This window comes from Nanorana parkeri, unplaced genomic scaffold, assembly GCF_000935625.1.
Source record: "Nanorana parkeri isolate BGI_ZX_2015 unplaced genomic scaffold, ASM93562v1 scaffold1631, whole genome shotgun sequence".
Classification (NCBI taxonomy): Eukaryota; Metazoa; Chordata; class Amphibia; order Anura; family Dicroglossidae; genus Nanorana; species Nanorana parkeri.
This window is the reverse complement of record NW_017307899.1, coordinates 205,565-215,917: the sequence shown is the minus strand read 5'-3', so window position 1 is coordinate 215,917 and position 10,353 is coordinate 205,565.

Sequence of the window (10,353 nt, the reverse complement as noted above, 5' to 3'; positions counted from 1 at the left end):
TACTATAGTTTTGCGAAAACACTCCCCCCCCCCCCCCCATGATTTCCTATATGGAACAATGAAAGAAAGATTTTGGAAGAAATATAGAGGAAAAGAGTTGGTTACAAATATGGGATACCATCGCCCATTGCACGTGAATATTATGGCACTTGAGACGAATTATAAATTCTTAATGCGTTGGCATTTAGTTACCCAGAAAATGGAAACATTTGGAAAATGGGTTTCTTCCAGGTGTTTTGAAAGGTTGTCAGGACAAAGGAACACTTTTGCATACAGTATGGGGCTGTCCGAAAATACGATGCTTTTGGATAGGAGTATAACAGTTAATATATACAGTGTGCGGTTAAAGGTCAAAAATAAACCCGTGGGAAGCCTTATTACAATTAGGACAAAAGGGCTATACTGTATCTCAATGTAAATTAATAACATTCATTTTTACAGCGGCTAAACAAGTATTGGGAAAAGAATTAGGGATGCACAGATATATCGGCCGCCAAAACATATTGTCCGAAAATGGCACTTTTGGCAAAATGCCGAAAGTGCCATTTTCTGGCCAAGATAGCGGTGCATCTGTTCTTTCTCTCCTCCCCCCCAAGGCGCTGCTCTGTGTCCCAGCGGGAAGGACAGAAATTGTCACAGGCGGCCGAGCTCTGCGGATGGAGAGCGCTGTGCGCGGCCGGTGTCTCTCCTCCCCGCACCGCTCAGCCTCCTGTGACAGATCAGGAGAGTGGTGTGGGCAGAGACAGCTTGCAGTGCTGTCACAGGAGGCTAAGCTCCACTGTGACAGCGAGTCAGGATGGAGAGCAAGGTACAAACACTCAGTGATGGCTGAGTGTTTGTAAATAATTGAGGACATAGTATGTTTACTATATCCTCAATTATGATTGAATGGGAAGTGCTCTACATCACTGCCTGTTCATTCATAATTGTGGTTATAGTAAACATACTCTGTCCTCAAGTTATGAATGAACAGGAAGACTCAGTATAGAGTCTTCCTGTTCATTTATTACCAGGGCTGCAGAAAAAGAGATTGAGGACTCTGTGTCCTCAATCTGTTTTTCTGTTTTAAAAGGGAAATATCAGGGGTCTGTTTAGACCCCCAATATTTCCTCAAAGCCCCTAAAAGTAAAGTAAAAAATAAACATTTTACAAAAATGAATAAAAAATGTAAATATAAAAAAATAAAAAGCTTATAAAAAATACAAATATATATATTTTTTAAAAAGTTAGACTAAAAAACATTTTCGGTTTCGGCCTGACATTTTTTTTCATTTCGGTTTTGAAATTCATTTTGGTGCAGCTCTAGAAAGAATGGAAGGCTGGAGATCCAGAGTGCGCAAAAGTGGAGTAGAGTGGAAAAATACCAAAGGATTTGGAGACCCTGGATAGAGAAACATATGCCATCTTTAGAAGAGAAGGGATTATGTTGAGGCATGATAACAAGACAGTAGACCCTGCCTCGGGGATAGGGGGAAAGAACTGGTCTTGTTGTTGTGTTTGTTTTGTGTTAAGATGTAGGGGGGAATTGTGTATGCATTGTGAAGTTGGAGTTTGGAACAATGCAATGCTGTTATATGCTGTGTGTGTTTACAAGAAAATAAAAATATAATGCTTTAAAATATGTATAGTTTCGGGGTCCTTTACAAGCCCTGAAAGCTGTACGTAAAAAATGAAAAAAAAGTGCAAAAATGATCTGACCATCTGGAGTCAAAAGTAGAGTGAATGGACTGGCATCAAAAGGGTTAAATAGAAACCTATTTTATTAAAAACATTTTTTAAAATTTACTTGTCCCGATTGCTTTAACTGACATCATATAAAGATCAAAGCGAATCCCTGATCACTGATCTTCAATTGAACGGAATAGAGTTAATGCAAAAGTAACAGTGTTATTTGTATCTCTGACACAATCTGAACAGGGTTATGAAAACTGTGTCACAAGGTCAGTTTTGTGATAGCGGTGACTGTGATAGCTGCAACATTTACACACCAATTCTCAACTGTTGTATGAAAGGCAGAAATTGCTGCTGAGAATCAGCAGTTACCGGCATTACAAAGCCTGATATAACTCGTCACGTACAGTGTACGTGGCCAGTCATATAGGCACAAAGTGACAAGACGTACACTGTACGTCTCCCGTCACGAAGGGGTTAATTTAAATTCATTAGTAGCTTCCAGGGGCGTCCCGAGGCTGGGTGACACCCGGAGCGGTGTCCGAGTGTCACCCCGCCGAGACGTCACCGCGCATGCTCATGACATCACCACGCATGTGCGCGATGACGTCATTGCGCACGTGCGTCAGTATTCTGATACCTGCCGGCGGCCATCTTGGTGATGGACGCCGGCAGAGAGAGGAGGAGACAGCCACCCGGCGGGATAAGGTATGCCGCCGGGTCCCCTCCTCTCTCCTGATACTGTCGGGCGTTCGGTCCATGACCGAGCGCCCGACTTTTCAGAGGGGGGTGACACCAAAATGACTGTAAGTCATTTTGGTGTCATCCCTCCAATGGTGTCACCCGGGTGCAGGCTGCACCCCCCTTGTGGCGCCACTGGTAGCTTCATCTATCAAATGCAGCCAATGTATTTGTGTGCGTAATGCCTACAATGTATTTAAAGTATGGTTTATTCTGAATCCTAAAAATGATTGGTTATATTTGTTACATCAGACTCTGATATATAGCTAAACAATCGATTTAATTGCCAAAGAAGTTAAGAGTTCTTTTAAATAAGCATGGTTGCCACTTGCCAATGTATATATCAACTGGTTCTATTACAAATCTCACATTATTATTTTGAGTAAATAAGACTCCTATCTTTCCATAAAAAGACCAGTTTCCAAGAGACAGATCCTGTCTCATAAACATGTAGTCAGAGAAGAGCTTCAGCAAGGCACAAAGGAAGCCCAGCCAGCATATTAGCTATCCTAATTGTTATTATAAAAATGTTCAAGGCAACATGATTTGTATTATATTAACATGCTATTATATTAACATGCAATAACAACATTGTAATTTCTATCTCTGACATTTTTAACTACAGAAATATGGAAAACAGATTATAGTTCCTCTTCACATTTTTGAAATACTGTAATGTCTATATGAAGTAATAGTGGTTCAAAATATTGTGACTTGCACATAAATAAGCATTTTTGTACCATTTGTTCCATTTTAAGACAGAATCTGGTTAAAAAGGTATTTACTAAACAATGACTATATAGCAAATGAAAACCATTAGAAGCAATCAATTATTTTAACTTAGCCTATATCCTCATAGTCCCTTGAGGGTGATTATTTGCTTTGTCACTGAAATAAGTCTCCAATCAAAACTTGTCTATATTCTCTTAACCCACAATGTATGTATTATGTTCTGACATGAAAAGTAAACATCTGCACTAGGCCTAGGACCAGATTGCTGGAACCTGTAGGCACAATGCAATTGGCACTAGACATATGCGATCCTTTTCTTTCTGAATCAAAATATGGACGAATTTTCCAAAATTCGGACACATCCGAATTTCCAAATCCTAATGCATCCAAATGTGTTCAAATCAGAGTTTCTGTTTCCGAATTTTGGATCCCGTTTGAATTTAGTTAAAAAAGTAAACTGAATTGGACATTTGACTTTTCTGGCCAATCAGATGAGTTTATCGGTTTAATACATCTGAATGGGTCTGAACACGCATTTTTGTTAAAGCAACATGGGAGCCATATACAGTATATACATATAATACCAAAGCTGAGGCTCCCAGACCCGAATGGCATTCGGGTTCCGAATTTCCGAATTGCATTCAGGAGCTCCTGAAAGCAATTTGGATCCTGAATGCTATTCAGGTCTAGGAGATTCAGCTTTAGTATTAATATCTGTATATGGTTTTCTGTGGTTTTCGCAACTAATATTCGTAAAATCGTCCGAAACTAACGAAAATTCGGATTTTGTTCGAATTAGACCCGAACTGAATTGAATTTCGGATCCAAATGCCGAAATAATGAAATATCCGAACCAAATTTTTCCGCAGCTTACATGTCTAATTGGCAGCCAAAAGAACACCCCTTTGTTAAGGTTGCAAAAACACTTGTAAACATTGTGTTTGAGATACAGAAGGTCATATTGTAGTATCCCTAGTCCTTTAGAGCAGTGTCCTTAAAGTGTATTTCCACTTTCGTAGCCAAATTGGGATAACACCTATTTTATATTTATTACATGTTCCCATTAACATACCATAAGCCAAAAAATGCTTCTTGCAGTGAATTTCTTGTTCCCATTAACATACTATAAGGCAAAACAATTCTTCTTGCAGTTTAAATTGCTTTCACTAAAGGGTTAACATTTCTTCTAACTTCTATTTCTGTGAGGGGTTTTATCCATTGAGAGGTGCCTTGTCCATTGTATATTAAAGAAGCTTATCAGATAAACACAACCCTCAAATTTCAGTCCCAAGACTTTCCATTGGGACAGATCACTGTGAAAGGGTTAAGAAAAACCTGCAATCAGCCATCATGCCTGATTTAAGAAAACATCTAAAAGGCCAGAAATTAAGAAAAAGTTATTTTTTAGTATACTGTGTGAATAGGAACACATAACGAACTTATAGAGGGGTTTTCCTAAATGTGACTGCAAAAGTGGAAATACACTTTAAAAAGCACACTGAAGTTTATATTGTTTCCTGGATTTGTAATAACTGTCTCTCTTACTCCAACCAAGACTGCTGGCTGGACAACAGAATTTCGTACTGCTATGCAAGATATACCAAAACTATTTGTTTCGTTTGGCATTACTGTTCAAAAGTTTAATTGAAGTGTTACCAAAATCTAAATACTCCATATTTAAAAGATGAAAAGTTTGTTGCAGCAGCATGTTTCCTGTGACTGCTTTATGTATTTGCAACCCACGTTTAGTGCACATGTTGAAGGCATATCATGTCTTGGGTACCTGGGTAGTGCATCTACCTTAAGTACTGCAGCAGCAGCATGGGAGGATGGTGTATGAAAGTGTGGGCTTTTGGACTAAATGGGGGAAAAAGGGTCTGCTGGAGACTGTATGTTTGTGAACTAATGGAGATGTGGGCAACAAGGGTGGAGGTAATCAGCAGGACCAGCGTTGGTAGTAGAGTAGGCACACAGCGCTGAAAGCTTTGGGAGCTGAGAAGGATGCTGTCAGGGTAAACAGCACTACCTGATAGGTGAATGAGTGGATTGAAGCCTGTTTAGTACTAGAAATGTAAATTTCATTTTGTTCCAATTGGATATTTGTACTAATTTCGTTATAATCTGATTTTTGGATGCAACCAAATTTCCGTATTCCAACGTGTCCAAATGCAAATGAATCTGAATGGATGTTTAATGAAAATTTGGATCTGCCAGAATTTCGTTCAAAACTACACTGAATCGGACATCTGGCCAATCAGATTTTTTTTTTTACTGTTGGAGGTACATTACAGGCATGGTCATGTGACTTTGTTTGAAATCCGAATAACGAACCGAATCAAATTTTGGAACCAAAAAACGAAAGAAATAAAATCCGAATCGATACGAAATGAAAACATTTTTTTTGTGTGTGGGATCACATGTCTTTTTAGTACCAGGCTGCAACAAAGAGCAGGAGGGAAGCATGGATGTAAGAGTCAAGAGGAAGAGACTGGCAGAAGTTGGTGCTTAAAGGACAACTATGAGGCGAGTGAAAATAACTCAGCCTCATAGTTCTAGCCGACCTGTGACAATTAAACTTTCACAGGTTGGCTCAATAGATCAGGAAGTGAGCGAACACATACCGTCGCTCGCTCACTTCTCGATCCTGTCCCTGCAGAGAGCCTTGACTGTCACTCACGGCTCCCTCCATTGATCCCCCCCTCCCCTGTCTGATCCTCCAGCGCTGACTGACAGAACGGACGGGGGAGGGTACAGCTGGCTCTGCCTCTTGATAGGCAGAGCCAGCTTTCACTCATGCAGCTGGGTGGATCCAGACAGTAATGTCGGGATCCGTCCCGGCTGCGGCGTCTCAGTATACCACGAGCTGTAGCTCACGGTATACTGAACTTTGGGTGACGGGAGGACGTTAGTTTGTGTCCTCCCGTTACCCTTAGGAGAACTATGGGGAAAAGCCATAGTTCTCCTTTAAATAAAATCACCCCAGCCATGCAAATAGCATCCAGCTATTTACAATTCTAAAAACCTTGTTTATTAGTTACACTCAATAACTAATTGCATTTAAGATGATGCTGTTAAAATCCAGGATTAGTGGTGGCAACATTATGATGTTTATTGTTGTGAGCTGAAAACCTGCAGCAGCTACAAAACACATTATCATCTAGTGAATCTACTGCTTCAATTTCCTATCACATAACTTTCAGAGGAAGTACATTAGTCATACATTAGATCTCCTGCTGTACTTAGATGCAATGGCAACCCTGGAAGAGTGAGCTGCAGGCAATCTGTCCCACCAGCCTCTCCACAGGTATCCTGGGATTCTTTTCTAATTTCTGCCTGTTATTTACACATAACAATGGGGTGCATCATTCCTTTGAATATTGCATTTCTTCAAGATTGGCTGACAGGTGAGATTTAATTATTACACAGTTATTGTAAGGTGACAGAATAAACAAAACAAAGTCATCTTTAATGTACATGTTTAATGTAATGTTTGTGATTTGTTTTACCTGCCACAGAATTGTGTTACTGAAACCTTCTCATTTATATTTTAGTCCCATACAACAGACACTTACAGCTCACATTGCTTGTAAGAAAAAATGTGCTGATGTGACTATCGTCCATGTCAGGAAGCCAGGCTTGGCCCCTGTGCTTGGAATCCTGCATGAGCACCTGCGCATGCACATGTGCTTGGGCATAGTTTGGCTCACAAAATTATGCACCGCCGAGCACCTCTGCGCACAAGCGTGTTGTGGATCTTTACGATAAATGGGTAATTTAAGGCTGTGACATTCTAACCTCCAACGCTGACTGGTCGTCAGCTGTTCCCTGCACCTGTATCCTGAACCCAGCATATTGGCTCTGATCTATTGGTATTTGACCTGGCTTGGCTGGCCATTCTTCTTACCAGAATTACGTACCTTAGAGGAGTCTGAGTTGACGAGGAAGGTCTCACGTGTAGCTCAAGTCCAAGAACCCCTGGAAGTGGGAACAGGTGCACAAGGACAGGAGAGGCACCAGTGCTGGTAGAAGCAAAGTCTAAGACAAGCCGGATCTGTAACAGTCGAGCAGCGAGGTATCAGGACAGTCAATAAGGCATTGTGAGGGACAGGCCGGATGGGCAACTTGCGGGGAGCGTAGTACAGAGCAGCAGGCAGGAGCCTGGTCAGAAACAAGCCTAGGTCGAGGGAATCCAGAAGAGCAGCAGAATAGTCAGCCAATCCGGATCAAACACCAGAAGATCAGGGTGAGGATGTTGGGTTCAGGATGCAGATACAGGAAACAGCTAAAGACCAGTCAGCACTGGAAGTTAGAATGTGACAGCCTTAAATAGCCCATTTAGCATGAAAATCCGCAACACGCGCAGGTCAGCGCACACGCCGTGAAACGCACACGCCAACGCATTAAAAAATGTTGTGAGCCAAACTATGCCCACGTGCATGCGCAGGTGCCCATGCAGGATTCCGAGCAAAGGGCCAAGCTTGGCTTACTGACATTTCTGCTCTTCTGGATTCCCTCAACCTCAGCTTGTTTCTGAACACGATCGTGCTTGCTGCTCTGCACTTCACTGCCCACAGGTTACTGACCCGGCCTGTCCCCAACTATGTCTTGTGTGCTGTCCTGGTACCTCGCTGCTCGACCGTTACAGACCCAACTTGTCTTGGACTTCGCTATTACCGGCAGTTGTGCCTCTCCTGTCCTTGTTCCACTTCCAGGGGTTCTTGTACTTGAGCTGCAAGAGAGGCCTCCCTCGTCAACTCAGACTCCTCTAAGGTACGTGTTTCTGACAGTACATCTGCATAGATCCTTCTTTGTTACCTGTGCTTAACAACTAGATGAAGATGAAATCATCTAGGCAGATGTAAATATTCAGAAATATTCTCAAGATTGTAAACACAGAACGAGCTCTATATGCAACTTATCATTTTCTTTACCTGTTTTTACATTTCCCAGCATGTACCAGAGTCTCTTGATTGGCTGTGAAAAGTCACATACATTTCAGTATAATACGGCTTGACTCAATCTTTCCTGGAATCTACAATTTCTAGGCTGCCTAATCGAACATGTGAGGAAGTCCACGCCATGTCCTCTGTTTTCCAGCTCAGGCACATGCACTGCAGACTTTGTAAGTATCCTGTTTCATGCTGCCCTTTACTGCACATCCCACTAAGCAGACAGAAGGCTGGTATACTGTAAAGCTGAAGGTTTGCGATATTACACACATAGTAGTAATTGTTGTATATTTGTAGTATTACACATTGTGACAACATGGTGATGAGTTTATGAGTTAAATGTGTATTGGTGTTGAGTTATGTTTGAGTGCGTTATACTGTGTAACCTGGTTATGAAAAGACTGTCAGCACCATCCCTCGTTATCTCCGCTTGTTCTCTGAAGGAGCTCAGAACAATGACATTCTGGCCAGGCTCCTGTTATGGCTGTCTGGTGCTCGTTAGCAGGGGAAACCCTGTGGTGTTGTGAAGACAGAATGTCTGGGGGGAGGGCAGGGTGGATGCGATGGGATTATAATCTGATCTCATCACTTGCTGTATAAAAGTGTGTGCAGTTGCTCAATAAATCAGAGTTTGTTTCACCCTACACTTGTGTCTCGACCAGTGACTGGGGAAACTGAGAGCTACAGATCAGCGGGTTGCAATATCTCCTGAGCAAGGAAGAAGACAGCGGCGGACATACTCATCCTGAGTACTGGGGCCCGTCACACACATAACCTAATTAAAACAAAAATATTTAACGGTTATAATTTTCACCACAAATCCTTCCCAAAATTTTTTCTCACCATTTGAGCAGAACCATACAAATCATTCTTTTAATAAGTAGACATGAGGAGCTTCAAAAACGTTGTTTCATTTTGATTTTTTGGGGGGATTTCGGATTTGGATCCGAAATTCGATTCGGTTCATTATTTAGAATTCGGAACAAAAGTTTTAGGTTGTGTCGCGGATCGATCTGAATTTTTTATTCGGTTTGGATTGATCCAAATTTTTCATTTTGGGTTTGGATACATTCAGATGGGGTTCTATACATAAAAATGAACTTTATTTTTGGGGGGGTTTTGGTAATTTTAGTTCTGTACTGCTCATCTTAGTCCGTACTAGTCCTCTTAGTCTGTATGCTCATTTTAGTCCATACTGGTCATCTTAGTCTGTACTGGTCATTTTAGTCCATACTGGTCATTAGACATGTAACCCGCAAAAAAATGTTTTTTTAATTCAGATTTTTTCTTTCTTCCTTTTGTGGGTAAAATAATTTCGGTTCAGAACCATTGGAGATCAGCATAATGCAACCTAAAATAACAGAACATAAGTAGAGCACCCCGGACAGGGGGTAATACCCATTGCTGGGTCAATTCACAGGCAACTGTGACATCAAGGGAGGGTGGTGGGAGAGATAGGTGGTAGATAGGATTTTTTTTTCTGATTTGTTATAATTTTTTTCTTTTGGCCAGGGAGTCTCAATGAACCCAAAACAACAACAAAAAGAACACAACAAACAATGAACAAACATGCTTTGGGTTGTTTTTGCCCTTGCCCATTAATTCCAAATACAAATTCAGATTTGGGTATCCCAGCTTTGGCAAATTTATTTTCAAAAATGCCATCTGCTCCATGAGCTGGGGGGACAGTTGTGAGTGCTGGGGAGACAAAATACCTGTAACGGAAAAGGCCAGCTCACTCTGGACCATGGTGGGAGGGCAAGACAGGAGTTCCTGGGCAACTTATGACAGAGCAAGCCACACATACCTCTTGTCCTGCCACAATAGTAAGGGATCAACGGTCGGGTGCAATGGTAGGAAAGGTAGGTCTGCAAAAAAAAAAATTACAATTACACGATCTACCTTATAGGGTTAAAAATAGAGGATTTAGTTGCACAACCTTTGCAAAATATGTGAAAGCCACACTGCCTCATCAAGGCCCCTCTGTGTAGTGTGGTTCTACCTCTAATCGATAAGAGCCTCCATCTTGGAGCATATATAGCAAAGGAGGAACTGGGTGCAGGTTCACCAGGAGGTAGCACATTCCTCCTTAAAAGGCATAGGAACACATCAGAAGCCACGCACATAACAACGGCAGCCCCAAGTGTGTCCCCATGCCAAATCCAACATGCAATACAAATGGCATACGCACTCATCAATTTATACTGTCACTATCTTTAAAGTAAAGTGCACAATACATAATGCAAAACCAGCTAGCCTG